The sequence below is a fragment of the Bombina bombina genome, chromosome 3, assembly GCF_027579735.1.
Source record: "Bombina bombina isolate aBomBom1 chromosome 3, aBomBom1.pri, whole genome shotgun sequence".
Lineage (NCBI taxonomy): Eukaryota > Metazoa > Chordata > Amphibia > Anura > Bombinatoridae > Bombina > Bombina bombina.
Genome location: NC_069501.1, coordinates 516,024,510 through 516,049,251, shown reverse-complemented (window position 1 = coordinate 516,049,251; position 24,742 = coordinate 516,024,510). Strand labels below are relative to the sequence as shown.

At 36.3% G+C, this 24,742-nt stretch overlaps 1 long non-coding RNA gene across 1 annotated transcript in view; it reads left to right on the top strand.

Moving 5' to 3' along the window:
• Positions 1–7,898: 7,898 nt before the first annotated feature.
• LOC128651762 (uncharacterized) overlaps positions 7,899–24,742 on the top strand; it is a 32,273-nt gene continuing 15,429 nt past the window's right edge. Inside the window, exon 1 of the long non-coding RNA XR_008401178.1 lies at positions 7,899–7,998. This is a non-coding gene — a long non-coding RNA (uncharacterized LOC128651762). The remainder of the gene's footprint in view (positions 7,999–24,742) is intronic.

The following is a 24,742-nucleotide window of genomic DNA, read 5'->3' as shown; positions in this document are numbered from 1 at the left end:
AAAAGTGAGCGGTACACCTGTACCTGCCTGACTCGTAATACCAGCGGGCGTTAAAAAGCAGCGTTAGGACCCCTTAATGCTGCTTTTTAAGGCTAACGCAAGACTCGTAATATAGCCATAAATATGGTAAGTAAATAGCATCTCTGACATATCACGCAGACCCAAAATATTTTGGGCGTAATTTTGAAAATTACATGCAAAGTATAATAAAATATTCTCCTCATTCAAAAATAAAAACTAATTATGAAGATCAGATAAGTCCTTATATTAGGATCTAATCATCCAGATTTTATAAAACAAAATCCTTCATTAGGTAACTTTTTTGCTACTCTTCCTAACATGGCAATAGCCCTATATATTCCATCATATCAATACCAAACAGAGTTTCTTTGTTAGCTATCCTCTTCTCAGTATAAGGAGAAGAACAAAAACAATGACCAAATCAAATAAAGCAAACTTAAGCTGTGTCAAGCGGTAGACAATTTTTTTGCAGTATGAAGTCCCAAACATCAGAATATTAGGGGACTCCCACTCCTTTCCTGAAAATATTTGGTCAGAAATAGATCACTTTATTTTTAGGAGCTTAGTTATGTAGGCATCTTCACTGGGAAATCGGTAAAAAAAATTGCTGGTCTATTTCCTTATATATGCCTGGCTTCTCATATATATCAGTTCATCAGACAGGCACAGGCCCCATCCTTACAAAATAGATATCTAAAAAATACAAAAAATAGCCGTGCACTGGGTTAGCAGAGATAACAAATTGCCTTTTCCCAGACTCATGGCCATGCATACAATTATTAATAAAACATATATTTTCAAGCTCTAGTCAAATAATAATATAACCTCCAGGCAGTACCTGTATATCTTGAATATCAGGCTGACTTCCACTAGATTGGTGGACCCAAGCAAGGAGTCTATTCTTGCTCCTGCAAAAGAGCCAGAACGTCACGCAAACAGATTCTGGTGATGAGCTATGACAGAAGCTCAAGTGGAGTGCAGACGCTACGGCCACTGTAAGTGTTTCTGCCTCCAAGTGTGGCCTTAATTTAGGAGAGAGGACCGTAGTAGTCCGTGGAGAAAAATCACGCAAAATCAATGGGATTTTCTTTAGCCCTTATATTGTACTATATGAGTCACCCTTTCACTTACAGAATCCTTCATAGTAAGATAAACATTTCTAAAGGTAAAATTTGAGTATCGAAAATTCTTTGAGGTACCTTGACGTACTGACGAGACTACTTAGATCATATCACTTGAGAGGAGAGCTTTAGATCATCAGGCTCTGTGTGATTGATATAAGTTATACAAAGGCCTGGTTTATTTATATGGACACAATACATATTTATACAGCTAATAGTACACAACATGTAGATTTGGCCCTACTGAAGAGACTGATGTGAACTAGGCTAGACCCCAGAAAAGAACAGAGTAAGCTTACTCTGCTAAAAAAAAAATCTTGATCGAAGAAAACTTCTCATCAGACACCTAAACTTCACCTCCTCCTTGCACTACAGGCAAAGAGAATGACTGGTGGATTGTGGGTAGGGGAGTGATATTTAACAGCTTTGCTGTTACTGTTGTTTGCTGTTTGCTATCACAGAAATATTTTGCATACTCATTTGAAGGAAAAATCAAACCTGGACACAGGAGTGAATAGCTCTCCATACCATTGTTTCAAATTAAGGCTTGCACAGAATAAATCTGGGATCAATAAACCAGAATGTTATCATGCTATATATATAAAATCTTGTAATCAAACATTGTAAATATTTCCAGCAAAAAAGGAATCCATGCACATAAGATTCTGGATTTCTAATGTCAGAGAAGGATTGTGGTCTTCTTATCAACAGACAATCTGAACTCTTCTGAGGGAGTGCATTATTATTCATTTTTAGTTTCAATAAATGCTCATTTGAATGTGCTAAAAGGAGAAGTAAATGTATCATACATAGCCAATGTGTGGACTGGAAATTTGAGCCTACCAGAAATTAACGCCAATACGGTTAAAATTCGATAGAAAGAGTAGAGAGGAACACACTCTCAGCCACATGGAGAGAAGCACATTTAAAGGACTAGTCAACACATTAGATCTGCATAATCAACAAATGCAAGATAACAAGGCAATGCAATAGTACTTAGTCTGAACTTCAAATGAGTAGTAGATTTTTTTTAATAACAAATTTCAAAGTTATGTATATTTCCACTCCCCTTGTACCATGTGATAGCAATCAGCCAATCACAAATGCATATACGTATAGTCTGTGAATTCTTGCACATGCTCAGTAGGATCTGGTGACTCAAAAATTGTAAATATAAAAGACTGTGCACATTTTTTTTAATGGAAGTAAATTGGAAAGTTGTTTAACATTACATGCTGTATCTGAATCATGACAATTTAATAAAGCCTGAGTGTCCCTTTAAAGCTCCTCTATCGAGCCTATTATACTCCCAAAAAAGGTTATGCATGGAAAAACAACCAATTTGATAAATGCTGTAAATGTTACCTAATAGCGGCAGATTTAGCTCACGTTGTATGGCAATGGCAATTTGATACTCCACTGCATGAGGAAGAGCAAGTACGGAAGTTTTTTCAAAAGTGGTCCCCTCTCATCAGATCACAGTCAGAACGAGAACAAAATCAATTAATTTTCCCCTTCAGAAATACGGAGACTGTCTTCCTTGGTATATGGTAGGAAGTCAGTCTGGTTTGGGTGGAGAGGTGGGAGAGATATATATATTTTTTTTCCTCTTCTTTTAGGCTATGTCATTGGTTTGGGTTGGAAGGGTGGGGTCAAGGGTTCAAACTAAATTAAAAGGAAGCATTATAGTATAAAGCTAAATGTATTAAATTTGGGACAATAGAAGAAATAATCTTTCTTTTTTCCTTCTTTTTCTTTGTAAACTGCTTTGATGTCAGACATTTTTCATTGTATCTCTGTTTTGATTTATCATATAGAAGAAAGAGATTGTAACTATATCTTTCTTCTTCTTTTTCTTTTTTCTTTCTTTTTTTTTTCAATATTATGCTTCAATTAATAAAAATTATTATAAAAAAAGAAAATAAATAAATAACTAAATGCTCATTTGATAAATTAAAATGTGTGCATATATTTTATAAACTGTAAATGGTTATAAATATAGAATGACAAATGTATGATTAATTTAATCATTTAAATCAGGGGTGTTCAACATTTGTACTACAAAGGATTTTAAACTACATTTCCCATGATGTTCAGACACTGACATCAGAAATGTAGTCCTAAAACCTCTGGAGCACCAAAGTTGAGCACCCCTGATTTAAATACACTCAAAAAGTAATATTTGGGGATATGAAGTAATTTAAATACACTGACAAGCCCTTGGAAAAGTGAAAATGCCAAAGAACAGAAAATTATATGAACATTCTTCCCAACCTAGGTACAGCCCTTTTAGCCAGAGATATTGACTCCATTTAATCTTTTATAGATTATACAAAGCAAGTAGGGTTTTAAGGGAGAAGCTATATCTTTCCATTATTTCCACATATGTCAGCCCCTAAAACCAAACACTTTAAAGCAGGGCCAGACTGGGACCAAATTTGTTAAAGCATTTTAAAGCAAAACCTTCCCCTTTGTTATTTAAAGTGCCATAAAGCAGGCTGAGATCTGTGCATATCTTAAAAGAGCTAATTAATTAAAAATAGTTTGCATAAAAATGTTTCAATGTTGCTGGCAAGTATTTTAAAATAATTTTAAAAAATAAGCACAAATACTTAAATAGCCATGCTGTCTGGAGCAGTCTGCTCCACCTCCCCATATCAGTGTTTAGACACAGGCATTGTATTTAAACTGAGTTCACAGCTTCTAGGCATGCTCCAGCAGATAATCCCTATGCCCTTTTGCATTCTACCCAAAGAACAATAGACATAGATACAGCCATAGAAGGAAATGTGTGGGGGGAGTAAGAGCTGTACAATTTGGAAACTTAAAAGAAAGGGTTAATGGCGAGGCACCGCAGTATAAATTTGCAGGTAAAGTAATTAAAGTACATATTATTATATTTTGTCTCTATACCAACTTGTTTTATGTCCCTTTAACTATACCCCAAAACTGACAAATGTAAAGTACTAGTTTGATTTGCAAAAATATTTAAAGTTGGTAGTACCCTTCTGTCCCTGTATTTAGTAAGCTGGTCTTCATTAATAGTAAAACAGTGAAATGCCATAAAAAAGGGGATACTGAAGGTCACATTTAAATAAATGATTATAAATTATTGTCCATCTTGCTATGTCACATTCATTTAAAATAACAGGCACCTGAGCACTTGTCATCAGAGAAAAATAACACACACAGGCATCAACTGGGAGCATCAAGAGGAGCTGCTTCTCTGTGACTGTCTTACTTCCCCCTTAGTTAGAGCCAGAAAATATGTGCTTGTGCAGCCTTCCTGTTTAAATATTGTGGTAGCTTTTACAGTACAACACTGTGGCAGCCATCTTGGAAATATTGCCAACATGAAGGCAAATTCATACACTTTCCATATATTTCAATCTCTGTTGCCTGGGGGGGGGGGGGAGGGCACACAGAAAGGTCAGACATAATGCAGATGGAGCCTAACTGAAGGGCCAGAATTATCTCCTATATGTGTGGGCCCTCTGAGAGCCCTGTAAATACACCCCATCCAAGGGTATGCCCTATGGCCAGTCCAGGCCTGCTAAGAAGTAGTAGTTATTGGGGCTCTGTGCTTTATTTGTCTCTAATCTGCCCCAGGATGAACCACTGTTTTATGAAAGTCCATCTTGCTCACACCTACCAGTCTTTCCACTAAACCACCCTCTTTCACATGCTGCTCTCCTCTTACTCCTCTAAGGGCCCCATGTACGAAGCAGCCCCTTGCAGGGCAGGTTCCCATATGTAAGAATGTAAGAAGTTTATTATTAAAATAAGTGTATAAAATTTGTTTTAAAGTGATATGTTATATGACAAGGTGTTGGACTGGGAAGGGATCTATACATGTGTATATATGTAGTATGTATGTATGTGTGTCTGTGCACATACATACAGATATATACATACATACAGATATATGCATACATACAAATTCCCACTTATTTATTTATATATATATATATATATATATATATAAAAGAAAGGTGTATGCACAAGTTGTTAAATAACAAACCTCACACTTTCTAGATAAGCAATGCAGCGTCCATAAGAAAAAATGGGAAACCTCAAATTCATTTGAATGAAAAAGGCTAAAGTTCCTTGGCCAAAAGCGAACCACTTATATCCTCATATTCTGCTCATACTCTAAGGCAAACCTTGGTAGCAGACAATCATTGGCAGTTAGCAGAAAAAAGTAGTAGTTCGCTAGAAAAAATTCAACACCGTCTACAGTCAACACCCTGGAAAGCTCTGACATATATGCGGCAGTGGACCTAGATGCGAGCAGCCTGTGCTCTAACAGCAATAAACTGTGCCCACTTACCGCTCTTCAGTCAGGAAAATAGATTGCCGTATCTCGGCTTCTAGAGAACCGTCACTGCCGCACTCGGCGGTAATACGTGTTCCAGGGGGTGTGTCAGTGATGCAGTGAGGTAATAGACAATCGCTGATCCGGAAAAGCGATACTCTCAGCTGTAGAAGTAATCCGTATGCTGTGGAAGTATGGGCGAGCTCTCTTCACCCTGGGAAGCCTGGACGATAGATAATCCAAAGTAGAAAAGTACCCCAGAGGCAAAGTTCCGTAAATAAAAAGTATATCTTTATTTTCTCAAAATGTAAAGCATTCCAGGAGGGTCTTCAGTATATTCAGTAAAACAGCAACAGCACTTCACAAGTACTGAACGTTAACATGTTTCGGCTAAGAAGCCATAATCATAACTAAAACAGAACATATGTGAAACCTATTTAAAGCAATTACTTGAGGCTGATTGGCCATTTGTGAGCCAATACCTGCATGTTGAACTGAAAGAGTAATATTAACCCTATATTTACTCTGGTAGTAGTTAATCATTACTCAGTTCTGCCTTTTTCCAAAATAAATGTTAAATATTGTAAATGTAACATAAAAATATATAACATAACGTGTCAAAGCAAATACTAAAATTAAAGTTAAGGTAAATATATATACACAGATAAACATATATATATATTTAAAATGTTAGAATTTTAGCTATAACAGGGGATATATATAAATAGCCCAAATTGCAATCCATGGTATACATAGAGGAAAAACGCTGAAACCAAAAATGTTGGTCCTCGGGCATAGTAGCATAGAATTAGATGGAGACATGGAAAAATATGTATATGTAAACAATGAAAATATGAAGATCAATATAGTAACAAGTATGTGGATACTATTAAGAATAGTTTTATAGCCACCAAAAACATTGCACAAGAGCATTACCATTAGCTGTATAGTTACCTCTTCTATTCTTAGAACCCAAATAGATACTAGTTGTTACCCACATCAAATTATGCATATATGTAATATTCGATTAGTATGTCAATGGTATGTGTTATAGCTAAAATTCTAAAATGTTAAATATATATATGTTTATCTGTGTATATATATTTACCTTAAATTTAATTTTAGTATTTGCTTTGACACGTTATGTTATATATTTTTATGTTACATTTACAATATTTAACATTTATTTTGGAAAAAGGCAGAACTGAGTAATGATTAACTACTACCAGAGTAAATATAGGGTTAATATTACTCTTTCAGTTCAACATGCAGGTATTGGCTCACAAATGGCCAATCAGCCTCAAGTAATTCCTTTAAATAGGTTTCACATATGTTCTGTTTTAGTTATGATTACGGCTTCTTAGCCAAAACATGTTAACGTTCAGTACTTGTGAAGTGTTGTTGCTGTTTTACTGAATATACTGAAGACCCTCCTGGAATGCTTTACGCTATGAGAAAATAAAGATATGCTTTTTATTTATGGAACTTTGCCTCTGGGATACTTTTCTACTTTGGATTATATATATATGTATATACACACACTTTTAAGCCCTTCCCAATCCAACATTTTTTCATATACCATATAACTTTAAAACACATACTTATTTCAATAATAAACTTTAAAACAATGTTAACCCCACTTTATTTAAAAATAAATAGTATATATATATATATATATATATATATATACACACACTAAATAAAAATAAAATTTTCTAAAAAGTGAATACCAAAGCTATTTAAACTATTTTGTAGTTCACCTTCAGCTTACCGCACAAGCAAAAGGCAGAACAGAGTTTTGTAGCACGCCCCATAGAAGTCTATGAGGTGAGGGTTTTAATGTGGCCGCTCTATCCGACCTCCCATCTGAGACTTTCCCTCGAGCGATAACTTTTTACTTTCAACTTCTAATATGAATGAAAGAATTTCAGCACTATTGATTTAACTTGAGTGGTGTTAGCACACAATAGTGCTAATATTTCCACTCCACTTGTAATCTGGGTCAAAATATTTCTGTAAGGAAAGTAAACGGTTTCATTAAGATTTTAGTACTTTTAATGTGACCGAATGTGTTAGATATGTTTTTGCATATTTCTGAGACTGGGTGATCACACAGGAAGAGATCTGATCTTTAATTTTAAAATGTTTTTTTCATTGTATTTACTGATCTATAGTGTGACCTGGAGAAGAGATCTCAAACAGTGTGTCACATTGCCTCGTCATGTGTCTTCCCAGCTCTATGTATAGCAGCTGTTGGGGTTAACCTAATCCTACTTTTTGGGACATGCCCAAACCACCCCCTTCACACTTGCCAACTTGTCACCCAACACCTTATGTCTGCAGGCTCTTATCTACTTGTAGCCTGCGTATGATATCTGGACCCCAATATACGCCGGGGGAGGGATAGGGTTAGTCATAGTGTAACTGTCCTACAGAACAGTCACTCATCCCTACAGAGAAAATCATATAGAGAACTCAAAGCAGTTGAAAAAAGAAAACCCAGGAAAGTAAAACCTTTCTGAGCAACAACTTAAACACCAGGTAAAAGATAATATATGTTTTTAATTTTCTCTGTCAGCTTATAGTGTTGTGTTCTATACATGTTTTTACAACATATCTGACAATTTAGGATATCATAGACTATAATACCTAAGAATTATTCATGCTTTAACTGAATGTCAGATTGTCAACATTTAGATGTCAAAATGTGTTATAATATTTGGCTAAAGCTGACTCTGATGACAATTTTTTTAGTCTGTTCATGCTTTAAAGCAGTGTTTCTTAACTCCAGTCCTCAGTTACCCCTAACAGGCCAGATTTTCTTGATATCTCAACTAGAGCACAGATTAAATAATCAGCTGATCAGTAACCATGGTTACAAAACCTGCTCTCACCCATCAGCTTATTATTTCACCCGTGTCTAGTTGAGAAATAATGAAAATCTGGACTGTTAGGGGTATTTGAGAACTGGAGTTGAGAAACACTGCTTTAAAAAAATACCTTATTTTCTCTAATGCAAAAAATACGTTATTTAATTCATTAGAGCATGTAATTTGGATTAGTGGGTTTAAAAAAAATATGGACTAGATTCATAAATGCTTGTGATACAAAAACAACAAACAATAATGATTATTTCATGGATTTAGAGAAGACGGGCTAATGGGTCTGTATATTGATTGATCCCTATTACTATTGTGAAGCTAATAGGTGACATTTGTGTAATAAATCTCTTGTGCTCTAAATTTAAAGACATATTTGTGTGTGACTTTTTAAGTGCTATCAGTATAGCATGTGTGTTTGTTGGGTTATCAGTTTGCTAGTTACACAGATGCATTTCAGTTTTGAATAGAAGTATTTTGCAATATATATGTAGTAGCAAAAATTTCTAATAAAAGTTATAGGGCTAGATTACAAGTGGAGAACTAATTTATTGCGAGATAAATAACCAGTTATTACAAGTGGCTAGTTGCTACCGCAAGCTTGCGGTAGCAAATAGCGCTCCAAAAATTAACCAGAGATCAGATCTCTGGTTAGTTTTACAAAGCTCCCCAATTGGCCCCAAAATAAAATATATTAGGGGTAAAAGTTGGGGGGTGTGGGGTGTTAGAAAAAAAATGGCACTGAAAAGTGCCTTTACCTTGTGGTCTATGGGAACTGTGTGTTCCAAGTAAATATATATATAGAAATATGGGCTTTACCAAAAAGCTGTAATTTTGTTTCGTCTGTCCAGAGCACATTCTCCCAAAATAATTTTGGCTTCCTCAGGTAAGTTTTGCCAAACTCCAATCTGGCTTTTTTATGTTTCTGTGTCAGCAGTGGGGTACTCCTGGGTCTCCTACCATAGCGTCCCTTTTCATTCAGCTGATAACATACAGTGCGAGCTGACACATTTGTACCCTGTGTCTGAAGGTCAGCTTGAATTTGTCTGGAAGTTGATTGAGGTTCTTTATCCACCATTCGAACAATCCTTCGTTGCAGTCTTTGATCAATTTTTCTCTTTCGTCAACTTCCATGGAGATTAGCTACAGTGCCATGGGCCATAAACTTCTTGACAATGTTGCGCACAGTGAACACAGGAACATTAAGATCTCTGGAGATGGACTTGTAACCTTGAGATTGTCCATGCTTTTCCACAATTTTTGTTCTCAAATCCCCAGACAATTCTTTGCTGCTCTTAATCTTCTCCCTGCTCAGTGTGACACACAGATACACACAACAGAAGGGTTGAGTACATTTTTCACCATTTTAACTGGTTGCCGATGTGATTTCTATATTGTCAGCACCTGTTAATTGATACAGGTGAGTTTAATTACAAATTACAGGAGCATCACAAACTTGGAATGCAATTATTCCTTACAATTTTGAGAAGGTGCCAATCATTTTGTCTGGTCCATTTTTGGAGCTTTGCGTGGAATGTGTCAGATTTGGCTTTTTTTCTTCACTTTTTTTGTGCCATACAAACACACGGCTAGATTACAAGTGTTGCGGTACGGCTTTTAACGCTGAAAAATGGCTATTCCAGTGTAATGACCAGGAATGCATATTACGAGTAGTGTCAGTATAGCTATACCACAAGCATTTTAGCCTGTAACGCAATGTCCATTCCGCACTAAAAAAATTACGTTTTTGTGTGAGATTTTCATAGCACCGGTATTACCGGTTGTGCATTCAGGCTAAAATGCTTGCGTTACAGTCTATACCAACACGATCCCTACCGCCATCTGAGACCAGTAGTTATGGATTTTGCGAAACAAAAATGTTTCACAAAACTCATAACTAAAATGTTACAAAGTACACTAACACCTATTAACCCCTAAACCGCCACCCACCTGCATCGCAAACACTATTTAAAACTTATTAACCCCTAATCTGCCGCCCACCCACATCGCGACTATTAAATAAACCTAATAATCCCTAATCTGCCACCCACGCACATTGCCAACACTATTTAAACATATTAACCCCTAATCTGCTGCTTCCCGACATTGCCACCACTATAATAAAGTTAACGCATTAAAATGGCATTCAGCTCTTTTTCACTGCCCTTAAAATGGCATTAAGCTCTTTTACAAAAGCCCAATGCCCTAATCTAAAAAAGAAAAACCACCCAAAAAAATGAAAAAAATAAATAAAATTTAACACAACCCCAGAATATCTACTCATGGTTCCTGAAGTCTGGACATCTATCTCCATCCAGGCGGTGAGAAGTCTTCATCCAGGCGGCGCTATCTTCATCCATCCCGGGGGCGTCTTCTATCTTCATCCCGGCCAGTCTGTCAGTACCTGAAAACCATTTTTTTTTTAAATATATATATTTTTAATTTATTATTATTAATTTTCTGTAGTGTAGTGTTTAGGGTCCCCACACCCCTAGATCTCCTTTTCTGTAGTGTAGCTGCCCCATCCCTCCCTGTCTCTTTTCTTATTTATTTTCCGTAGCGTAGGGCCCTCCCTCGCCCACCCACCTCCTGCCCACACCTTCCGCTGGCACCAACAGAATATTGTTACAGAGGGTGATACATACCGTCATTGTCTGTAACAATCAGGCATCTGCCCTCATATGGAGGCGGAGCACCGATCACGCTCCAGCTCCATATGCGGCAGATGCCTGAAGATTTAGGAGCTCCAGCTCTCGGCTGTAATTTAACAACCGAGAGTCCTGGAGATTCCAGAAGCTAGGAGATATATATACGTGGTGCGGTACGATAGCCTAAGGCCATTTTTCCATTTTCTTACCGTTAAGGACCAGGGCTATTTTTACATTTCTGCGGTGTTTGTGTTCAGCTGTAATTTTCCTATTACTCATTTGCTGTACCCACACATATTATATGCCGTTTTTCTCGCCATTAAATGGTTTTTATTTCATTATTTTCATCATATAATTTATTTTAAAATAAATATAAAATATGATAAAAAAATTGAAAAAAACACACTTTTTCTAACCAGGCACGTCCTTGGTCGTTAATGACCGGTTTTTGTAGGACCTGCCTGGCACGTCCTCGGCCGTTAAGGGGTTAAAGGGACATGAAACCCAATTTTTTTTCTTTAATGATTCAGATAGAGCATACCATCTTAACTTTTATGTTTAAATTTGCTTTATTCTCTTGTTATACTTTGTTGAAGGAGCAGCAATGCACTACTGGGTGTTATCTGAACATATCAAGTAAGCCAATGACAATATGCATGTATGTGCAGCCACCAATCAGCAGCTAGCTCTCCAGTAGGGATTTGCTGCTTGGGAGCCTATCTAGGTTTTCTTTTCAACAAAGGATAGCAATACAACAAAGCAAATAAGATAAAACAAGTGAACTGGAAAGTTGTTTAAAATGACGTGCTTTATCTGAATCATGAAAGAAAAAGTTTGGGTTTCATATCCCTTCAATCAGCTATTTCCTATGATCTCCAAATGATCTCTGGTTGTTTAGTGGGGCCCATAATACATTTAATTTCTGCCTTTGGTCATGCAAAATATATATTTTTAGTCAAAATTGCTGGGGGGGGGGGGGGTTTGGAGGTTCAGGGACAACAGATTTCTAAGTGCCAAGGGTAACACAAAATATAAATGCACTACTGCTTAGAAACATTTTTGAAAACTGTGTCAATTTTAAAAACTGTTTCTGAGAAACATTTTTGAGATACTTTGTAACAAGTTGGTCATGTGCACAAGCAAACAACACTTGTACTTGTATTTATCACCTTTGTATGCAAGGCTGTTTGACACAAGAAACCTAAACATTTAAAGGTTGATATCCTTGTTAATATATGTTTTTAAAGGGACATCAAACCCATAATTTTATTCTTTTATAATTCTAATAGAGCGTGGGATTATAAACAAATTTCGAATTTACTTCTATTATCAAATTTTCTTAATTTTCTTGGTATGTTTTGTTCCAAAGCACACTATATTGCAGCAATTTTGCAAGAATGGTAACCATTTGCAAGTACACCAGATGACAGCATTATTTCCTGTCATGTACCTAGGTATCTCTTTAACAAAGAGTACAATGGGAACAAAGCTAATTTGATAATAGAAGTAAATTTGATTATTTTTTTACATTATATGCTCTGTCTGAATCACAAAATATTTTTTTAGGGTTTCATATCCCTTTAATGATCAAAATAGTGCCCATTATAAAAATATATTTCTGTACATTGTTATCCTAACATATCTGCTTTAAAATCACTGTCCAGCACGGTTTCTTCATGCCAGCAATATAATGAAACGTACAGTAGATGCAGTGTTACTGTCTACCACTGGGTGGCAGCATCATGACATCATATGTAGCAAAGGTCTGGTGAAGGGTAACCAATGTCAGCGAAATGTTTATCTAGGAGATAGTTAGTGTGTGTGTTTAAAAGCAAAACAACTGGCAATAAACTGTCTGGGTCAGGTCTAGGATCTAATCTGAACATTTAATTGAAAAGAAATGCATGCAATGGAGTTGGTTCTGAGGGCCCATGCGCATATGGTTAATAAGAGTTACAGGTTACCAGGATCACATGCAGCCACTGTCTATCATTAATCTAGTGCAAATACTTATGATTTTTCTTTCATGATTCAGATAGAGCATGCAAATTTAAACATCTTTTTAATTTACTTCTGGGTAATCTCTTATTTTAGCGTATTTTATTAGGAGCATCTGCCCAATTTAGTATTTTAGCGTATTTTATTCTCAGTGCTCTCACTGGTAACACAATGTTTATACAAGGTTGCAAGTAATCAGACTGCATGAAAACCTGTGACGCTAACCATTTCATGCCTTCAGTTTCAGTTCTAACAACTAGAACTATGCCCTGTAAAATGAACCCTTTATTGCCAAAAGTAACTAGTATTATGCCCCGTAAAATTAACCCTTTATTACTAGTATTATGCCCCGTAAAATGAACCCTTTATTGCCAACAGTAACTAGTATTATGCCCTGTAAAATTAACCCTTTATTACTAGTATTATGCCCCGTAAAATTAACCCTTTATTGCCAACAGTAACTAGTATTATGCCCCGTAAAATTAACCCTTTATTACTAGTATTATGCCCCGTAAAATGAACCCTTTATTGCCAACAGTAACTAGTATTATGCCCCGTAAAATTAACCCTTTATTACTAGTATTATGCCCCGTAAAATGAACCCTTTATTGCCAACAGTAACTAGTATTATGCCCCGTAAAATTAACCCTTTATTACTAGTATTATGCCCCGTAAAATTAACCCTTTATTGCCAACAGTAACTAGTATTATGCCCCGTAAAATTAACCCTTTATTACTAGTATTATGCCCCGTAAAATTAACCCTTTATTGCCCTCAGTAACTAGTATTATGCACTGTAAAATTAACCCTTTATTGCTTTCAGTAATGTATTATGCACTGTAAAATTAACCCTTTATTGCCTACAGTAACTAGTACTATGCCATGTAAAATTAACCCTTTTATTGCCTAAAGTTTAGCTTACATACCAAATTCACTCTTAGGGGCCTATCTATCAAGCTCCGTATGGAGCTTGATGGCCCGTGTTTCTGGCGAGTCTTCAGACTTGACAGAAACAGCAGTTATGAAGCAGCGGTCTAAAGACCGCTGCTCCATAACCCTGTCCGCTTGCTCTGAGCAGGCGGACAGACATCGCCGGAAATCAACCCGATCGAATACGATCGGGTTGATTGACACCTCCCTGCTGGCGGCCGATTGGCCGTGAGTCAGCAGGGGGCGGCGTTGCACCAGCAGCACTTGTGAGCTGCTGGTGCAATGCTGAATACGGAGAGCGTATTGCTCTCCGCATTCAGCAAGGTCTTGTGGACCTGATCCGCACTGTCAGATCAGGTCTGCAAAACCTTTCATAAATAGAGGCCCTAGAGTCATTTGTACTACACTAATTCTACTTCTTCCCCCCCCTTACCCATTACACCATTAAAATTCTAAATTACCTTGAATAACGGCGTGTCCTTTGCTTCTATTAACTCTTTCTTTGCTACTATAAGGGCTACAGCGTACAATGTGTATTCTATTTTAGGGTCTGTTGTATGTGGTTTTTGGGGCAGAGACTGCTCTAGACTTTTAAAAGCCTTAGGCAGAACTTGAACATGAGGCAGAGGCCCCCACTAACACATGCATATATTCACATGCTCCTACACCCATACCAGGGTCGGCTCCAGAACGAATGAAATGAGGGGGCATTTTTTTTTCACGAGGGGGCACGCATTTAAAAAGCATGTATGAGAGTCAAAGTAAGAGCAGACCTACTGTGGCAGTCCAAGGGTTACATTTATCAGATCTCTGGCTGTGCAGGAGTTAGATTTGTTTATATTTCTGGAAGTGCAGTGGTTACATGTGTCATATCTCAAGGAGTATATGGGTTACATTTATAAGATGTCTGGCAGTGCCGCAGCAGTTACATTTACCAGATTTATGGCAGTGCAGGGGTTACATTTGTCATATCTCAGGAATGTCTACCACATATGACACAGCCAGTGGACACTGTTTGCATGTGTAGCTCTACCAATGACCCTACTAATGATCAAATAAGCTTTTACGTGACAATAAGTTTGAGTGCCAAGCAGTACATTACTTGTACGGATATTATTAATGATATTTACCAGCACACACACAGTATATACAGTATTTATATACACACAAATTATATATATATATATATATATATATATATACACAGACACACACACACACACATATATATATATATATACACATACACACACACAGTATATATATATATATATATATATATATATACACACACACATACACACAGTATATATGTATATACCTAAATATATATATATATATATATACACACACACAAACAATATATATATATATATATATATATATATATATATATACACACAGTGTGTGTATTGTGTGTATGTATGTATGTGTATATATATATATATATATATATATATATATAAAATAAAACAACCTTGGGGACAAATAGGAGATGTTTTGAAACATGTAAATAATAAACATAAGGCTATTTCACTCATTGTCCCACAGCTACATTTGAAGTGTGTGTATGTGAGCACATATAATCTGACACACATTTTACACTGATCACTGCAGATAAAGCAGGCACAATGCACACTTGTTTTGTGTGACCTGCAGTGGGGAAACCAAGGAATTCCCAATTTGCTTTTTTATCTGTGGCTGCCAGGATATAAAGCACAATAGGGAAGGGATACTACTCTCACACACACATTGGTTATACGGCTGTGTTTTCACAAAATTACTTCTGCCTTCCCTCTCACTAACTGTTAGCTTCTCCCAGCACTTCCTGCAGAGGTCTGATGATGTCATCATCTCACTTCAGCTCTGTAGTAAGTGGGCTAGCAGGAGGAGGGGCATTGCAAGCCCTAGGTTAACTGTGATAGCACCAGCAGGGAAATGCAACTTTATTTGTTATCTGGTTGTAAATAGAGGAAAGAGATTAGCTGGGCCCTCCAGTGGCGGATCTCCAGGGTCCAGTGGCTGCAAATGGTTGATGCCTCATTTGGGACTCTGGAATTTCCATCACTTTTAAAATGTGGGGGGCACAGCATTCCATTTGGGGGGCATTGCCCCCCAATGCCCCCCCTTAGAGCCGACCCTGACCCATACATTCACACACTCATATACAGAGACATTTACCCACATATGCACACACTCACATACACAGTCATATACCCTTACATTCAAACACTCATATACAAAGAAGACAAAAGAGTGCAACAGCACTACACTGGTGTGGGGAAGATGCTTTTATAAAAATTGGATTTATTCCCTAGCTTGAGTGCTTTTGCATAAATTACTTAGAAGAACAGGATCAACAAGAGGTTGAAAAAGTATGCATTTCTTTAGCACTTCATTCTTCCCTTTAGAGTTTATACTGAAAACACCTTAATAGGATGAAGTTGGTGATTTGGATTAAAATTGAACCTTTATTAGTTTTATTAAAAAACAGAACACACGACATAAAGAATTAAAAAAACACAAAAAGTAGGGGCCTATAGAACGAGTTTATCAAGTTACCCAGTGCAGTTGACAAAATTATTATTAAGTTCAATAAGCGTGAGAATCTGGTCACTAAGCTGTATACTGGATAAGGAGATGGAATGTGTTAGAATCTCCTAAGAGAGGACAAATAGATATACTATGAGTAAGTTTTGCTGGGTATGAAACTGACTCAGCAATAGATTAAGTACTGAGGTGTTTATCAGATAGGTTTTCTAAAGTCTATTATATTGCTCAAATAGATGAGCAGTTATTAATATAAATCAGTATGAGTGAAATAACCAATTTTCATATTTTTTGGATATCTTTTGTCATAGGCTCATGTGCTTATATTTGCCTTATGCCTATGATCAGTACTTAGGAAATAGTGCTCAAATAGATGAGCAAATCTAGGTGTAAATAGATATAGGTGAAATAACCGATTTTTGTATTTTTTTGGATATCTTTTGTCATTGGCTCATGTGCTTGTATTTGCCTTGTGCCTATAATCAGTACTTGGATTTTAATTATGGTCTATTGATACAAGATAGTATACCTATACTGGTTTTCAATATATTGATTGACTTTGTTAGCAGTCTGATATCTCTTGTCATTGGCTCATGTGCTTAGATTGCCTTGTGTCTGCAATCTGTACTTCAAATTTTTGGAAAATTGTTGTCTGGTAATACAGGATAGTTAGCACATACTAGCTAGAAAGATTATTTGGCTAATATAGCAGTCATCACTCACAGAGAGTGTCTGTAAGGTAAGTGCTGGGATGTGAATGTTCAAACAAATTAATGAAAATTCTCATTAAACATGACACATATGAATATGAGAGATTAGAAGAGATTATCAAAACCCAGAATGAACAACTAAAGAATTTTGAAAATCTAAAAGAATTTGAAAATGCCTACAAAGGATACCAAAAAGAACTAGAGAAATATGAAACTGAAATTAAAAATACCAAGAGAGGGAAATTACAAAGAGACATCCAAGACTACAACAACAATAAAGTTTATAAATGGAAGACTCAATCTAATATCTCCAACCAGAGAACCCACAGGAGAATAAATATTGTGGAAACAGATGTATCTGATACAGAACCAGAAGATTGTGACAACAGTGATAATGTATTAAGATCAGAAACATCAGATCCTTCCACTTCACAAACATCCAAAATTGTTGACAACAAAAAAAGGAAATCTTTTTTAGAGGAAGATTCAAGCACAGATACGGAGCCACCAGAAGAGGTGGGAGGTACAAACAAAAGACACACAAGAACCCACAACAAAAAACAGAACAAACAACAGACAAGCAAATCGTACAAAAGGAATCCCAGTCCATTCTCAACTATGAGAATGAAGAATTAAGAATAATCAATCTATCCAATCGTATTCTATCTGAGCATCATCTGAATGTACTATCAAAGGGTCTATCATTCTGCCCTAATTCTCAGTTGGATAAATTTGAAACCATAAAAGATATACAGCTATTTCTACGCAAGTTATTACTAAGAAAACATTTCGATACCAAACAACATCAGGATGCTCCGTCTAATTTAACAGAAGAAGAGCTTGAATCTCTCCAAAACCTAGAAGATTTATTAACGGAACAATTGCCATCAGTACAATCTGATTGGCGTACCCTCTTAAAAGTCAAATCCAAGTTCACCCCTTCTAACAGCACAAGTTCCAGCATAGATACCTTTAATCAAGTGGTGTGCAATTCCATAAATCAAATGAATATCCTTTCAAAAACTAAAAACTTAAACTTTCAAGAACGCAAGGCCCTAAAGGATATGGAATCCTGGGAAGATGTGATTATCAGGAATGCGGATAAGGGTGGAAACATCGTGATATGGCCAGAAGAAATGTATGTCAAAGAAGCTATCACCCAACTTCAAAACTGAGATTGCTATAAAGAATTATGGGGAAATCCCATGACACAATTTCATCAACAATATAATACATTGATCGAGATGGCTAAGAAAAGTGGCACTATCACCAACAAAGAAAGAAAATTCCTGACCATTCCGCACCCTAAAATAGCTACATTCTATCTTATTCCCAAGATCCACAAAAATCAGAAACAACCCCCAGGTTGCCCTATTGTCTCTGGTAATGAAAATCTTACAGAGAAGGCAAGCATCTACATTGATCTCAGATTGAGACAATTTCTGACGCAACTCCCATCCTATGTCCGTGACACGATGGAAGTATTACAACAACTGGAAGGCATCAACATCTCCAAAAATGCTTGGTTAGTGACTGCGGATGTGGAATTACTTTACACCAGCATTAATCATAAACAAGGACTCAATGCAGTTAGACACTTTCTGAATATGGACAGTTCTGAAAGGTATGAACATAATCAATTCATCCTGGATTTATTACAGTTTGTCCTTACTAAAAATTTATTTTTGTTCAACAACAAATTCTATCTCCAAACACAGGGTACCGCCATGGGTACAGCCTGTGCTCCCACCTATGCCAACTTGTTTCTCGGCTGGTGGGAGCAAACCAACGTATTCACTGATACTAATGATCAATATATCCAAAATATCCCTTTATGGATAAGATATATTGATGATGTCATGTTTATATGGGAAGGCACTCAAAATGACTTGGAAATGTTTCTATCTAGTTTGAACCAAAACAATTTGAATATCAGGCTAACCTATGAAAAGAGCCAAACTGAAATTTCCTTCCTTGACTTACGAATCCATAAAGAAAATAATGGATGTCTAAGCACGGATCTCTTTAGGAAGAAAACTGCCACCAATAATGTTCTATATGCTACAAGTGCTCATGCACCAAACACCACTAAGTCCTTACCAGTAGGCGAATTTCTAAGAATGAGACGGAATTGCTCTGATGAGGCAACCTTTAAAACTAGAGCATCTGAACTTGAAAAGAGACTATTGGCCAGAGGATACAGCAGAAGATCGATTCAGAAAGCCAAAAGCAGAGCTTATCATACTCCCAGAGCTGATCTATTAAAAGTCAAAACTAAGAAAACGGAACAAAAAACTGGCCTGATCTTGACATACAATGATCAATCTAATCAGATTGCAGATATAATCTGTAAAAACTGGCATCTACTACAACTAGATGGAAACCTAGCCAAATTTATTGGGGACAAACCTGACATTGGATACAGACGTTTATGTAATCTTCAAGAATTACTCACTCCATGTCATTACACCAAGAAAAATCCCCAGCGGAGACCAACTGAAAAGGGATCATTTGCTTGTGGTAGCTGCTCTACATGCAGTCATATGATTAATAAGAAAAAGACTATCATTGACAGATTTGGCAACCAACATCTCATTAAAATGTACATCAGTTGTAACTCTATGGGAGCCATTTATGCTCTACAATGTACTTGTCCGCAGACCTATATAGGGATGATGACGAGAAAACTACATACACGAGTCATGGAACATCTCCGCAATATCAGGAACGCATCCAAAGATTTGTCCAAAGACAAAAAAATTACTTCTGTAGCGTCACATTTTATGAAACACCATCAATCCAAGACCTCAGAATTGCAATGTTATGGAATACATAAGATCTCATTGGGACTGAGAGGGGGTGATTTGGAGAATTCACTCCTCAAAATGGAAACCAAATGGATCTATTTGATGGACTGTGTATATCCTAAAGGAATGAACAAATTAAATAATTATTCTATGTTTATTTAAATCTATTTGTAAAACCATTGCTCAACGATTATACTTACAGAATCCAGCCTGGTCATATAGGGGTGGTGTTGCAATAGAGAAATTAAATCTCTTTACATACATAACACAATATGTCTTTAACTGAAGTCATTACAACCAATTAAATTAATTAAAAAAAACTTTTTTTTTTAATTCATATCCTTACATTCAGCTTCTCCTATCATACATTCCCCCTTTCCCTTTCCCCCACCTCTATCCCATCATCACATTTTTGTTTCATTCACATCACTAATAATCACTTGATAGTTAGTGTCCACTAATATAGGACACATAAAATAATATCCAAATTAACTCTACTCCACATACACAGGGTTATTTCAAATGTTAGCCTTCTGGTATAATTTTCACAATTCATTCTGTATATAATAATTTTTCTCCCTTCCTTAATTCAATTTATTACACTTACTATTATCACCATTATCCTCATACAATTATAATATATTTCTGCACTTCCAATTTAAATACTAGTTCCCCCCCCCCCCCAGAAAACCCCCCTTCCCAATTTGTTATCACTCCTATAATAACTTGCTATTTACACCCTTGTATTTCACTATAATAGTTTATTTAATCATTTTATCCTGTAATTAGGCTTCTCACACTAATATGTCACTGATTTGTCCTCTCTCACTCTCTATTCTGTATTACCCAGTCTAGTTGTCATACACCAATAACCCCACTTCAGATTACATTCACCATGTATCATCACTTTCCCCAAACCCTCTCACCCTTATATTCCCATACCACACTATTTAGAAATATATAGAATCCTTATTATTTTTAATATAAATATCACAAGATTTAGATAGAAACCAATACTATATTAGTCTTAGTTTCAATATACTTTTTTAACACTTCACCCAAACCCCTCCACTCTGACAACCTTATACCACACCAAACAAGGAATATAAATAATCTATTATACTTGCAATATAAACATTACTAGATTCAGATAGAGACTAATTATACATTAGTTTTTATTTAAATATATATCTTTTGCACACAACAAGATTGTTTTTTCAAGTTTGGTTATAATGTCAATTATAAATTGACAATATCCAAACTTCGAATATGAACCAATATATAATAAATATGATATCACTATAGACATGGATATTAAATTATTATCTCATTTCTTTTATCTTTATTATACTATCATTATATACCCATTCAATATTGCATCCATTTGCCAAGATCAAAAATAAAGATATACACAAAGTCCATTCATAATAGCCAGTTATCCGCTCTCCTATTCTCAAATCTTATCCATATTGCCATCAACCTATCCTGTCCACAATAACATTGCTCAATTCTGATTGCCGTGCCTCCTCGAGTAAGGATGGCTCGGATTGGCTCCCGATTGCAAATAGGGTGGAGCTAAGGTGATAAAACACCCGACGGCGCGAGCGCGCGCTCACCTTTGAAAAAGCAGCTATTAGGTCAGCGAAACATGTCAGGGGAGGGTGTTGAACCTCTTTCAACCCCCAATATTTTTTAACTTTGCATCTAGTTTGGGCCGCTTAATAATAGCAATATTGCTGCTTTAATTGTACTATACAATAGAACGAGTTATTCTTACTCTGAGAGATTGACCAACTTTGCCAAATCTACGTTTTACTTAAACTGTATCTAGTGTGAATCAGTGTTATGCCTGTCAAAACCGTTTTTAGAATTTAACTTAAATGGAGATGTGAATTTGAATGATGAGAGTGTGTGTCTGGTGCCTAAAACCTCTACTTTAACTTTAAAGTGAGGCATTTACAAACCACAGGATCTATTAAATCTCATAACCAGTACTTGAGAGCACGTCTCTAGACAAAGTATATCTTTAATACAATTTATTACCTTTTCTAATATTCTAGGTTTAACCTATTAAGCAGATAACAATTTAATTTAGCTATCAATTGATACTAGCCGCTACCTGAGTATCATATAAATTACTTGGCATTGCATGTACGGGTTACTGCAGATATATAAAATTAAGATTAACACCCTTAGGGAATATTCAGGCTGTAACTACAATCAGCCTGAGTAAAAATATTCACTTTGAACAGTGATACTCTATATTTATATAACCACATTTGTTACAATATACTATACATGTGTAACAATTTGATCAGCATTTCCCTATATAAGGAGTTATAATTGCAACTAAGCAGAATCAACCCAGCACTTACCTTACAGACACCCTCTGTGAGTGATGACTGCTATATTAGCCAAATAATCTTTCTAGCTAGTATGTGCTAACTATCCTGTATTACCAGACAACAATTTTCCAAAAATTTGAAGTACAGATTGCAGACACAAGGCAATCTAAGCACATGAGCCAATGACAAGAGATATCAGACTGCTAACAAAGTCAATCAATATATTGAAAACCAGTATAAGTATACTATCTTGTATCAATAGACCATAATTAAAATCCAAGTACTGATTATAGGCACAAGGCAAATACAAGCACATGAGCCAATGACAAAAGATATAAAAAAAAATAAAAAAATCGGTTATTTCACCTATATCTATTTACACCTAGATTTGCTCATCTATTTGAGCACTATTTCCTAAGTACTGATCATAGGCATAAGGCAAATATAAGCACATGAGCCTATGACAAAAGATATCCAAAAAATACGAAAATTGGTTATTTCACTCATACTGATTTATATTAATAACTGCTCATCTATTTGAGCAATATAATAGACTTTAGAAAACCTATCTGATAAACACCTCAGTACTTAATCTATTGCTGAGTCAGTTTTATACCCAGCAAAACTTACTCATAGTATATCTATTTGTCCTCTCTTAGGAGATTCTAACACATTCCATCTCCTTATCCAGTATACAGCTTAGTGACCAGATTCTCACGCTTATTGAACTTAATAATAATTTTGTCAACTGCACTGGGTAACTTGATAAACTCGTTCTATAGGCCCCTACTTTTTGTGTTTTTTAATTCTTTATGTCGTGTGTTCTGTTTTTTAATAAAACTAATAAAGGTTAAATTTTAATCCAAATCACCAACTTCATCCTATTAAGGTGTTTTCAGTATAAACTCTAAAGGGAAGAATGAAGTGCTAAATAAATGCATACTTTTTCAACCTCTTGTTGATCCTGTTCTTCACTCATATACACAGACTGAAGTGCCTCCACCCATTCAGAACTCACTCACAATGTGCCCGTGTGCCTCTGTACACAATGTCTGAGACCCTATAACATGTGCCTATGTGTCCTCACTTAAAATCTTTCTGACCTACAATAATTAAATGCTCTAAAATACTTCACAGGAATGAATGGTTAACTCAGTTGTGCCTCCACCCAGTCAGAACTCACTCCAGTGTGCCCATGCCCCACTATACAATGTCTGAGACCTTTCTAGGTGTGCCTATGTGTCCTCACTTATGTCTCACTGATTTATAATAATTAAAAGCTCTAAAATAATTCATAGGAATGAATGATAAATTCAGTTGTGCCTGGAGTGCCTCCACCTAGTTAGCTCTCAATCCAGTGTGCCGTATTCCTCTGTACAGTGTCTGAGACTCTCAGGTGTGCCTATGTGTCCTCAATTAAGTCTCACTAACCTACAAAATACTAAAATACTTCAGAGGAATGAATTGTTAACTCAGTTGTGTCTGGAGTGCCTCCACCGAGTCATAACTCAATCCAATGTGCCCATCTCCCTCCGTACAGTGTCAGAGACCCTCTCAGGTGTGCCTATCTTTCCTCACTTAAGTCTCACCTACAATAATTAAATACTCTAAAATACTTCAGAGGAATGAATGGTTAATTCAGTTGTGTCTGGAGTGCCAGTCAGTACTCAATTCAAGGTGCACATGTCCCTCTGTACAGTGTCTGAGTCCTCGTGGTTTATCTGTGTCTTCTCACTTAAGCCTTACTGACCTATAATAATTAAATAATCTAAAATACTTCATTAGAATGAGTGGTAAACTCAGTTGGGTCTGGAGGGTCTCCACCAGGGATAGGCAAGGTGTCCGGAACTAGCCCTTGTAGTGTCCGCCACAACCTTAGTATATCTTTTCTTTCTGATTAAATAATAGGAATAAAAAAAAAATATGTAGTGTGAATAAAGTTAGTGGCTTGTCAAGAGACTGCTAGCGATATTGGGTGATAAGTTATTGAATAAATAAAGCCTGCGTGAAATACTGGATGTGCATCTGTATATTAACACCCAGCTCTATACAAAGACACAGTAGTGACACTGACACGTGCGTATAGCTAGACAAGGGCTGGTCAGGGACGTGCACTCATAGGAGGCAGGGGAGGCAGTGCCTACCCTGCCATATGTGGCCAAAGCTTAATTACATTTTAATTAAAACAAAAAAAAAGTCCAAAAAAAATATTTTACCCCCATGTAATGCTATGGAGAGGCAGGTACAGGAACGCTACTCTCCATTGCAGTACATGGGTCAAAGGAAAAGCTGTGCTGCAGCGCCACCTGTGTTCTGTCAATATATTAGCAGCAAAAATTGGTACCAATAGGAGGCAACCCTCTTGATGCCTCCTAGCAAGTGAAGGATATATAGATTAATCAGAAGGAGGATGCAGTG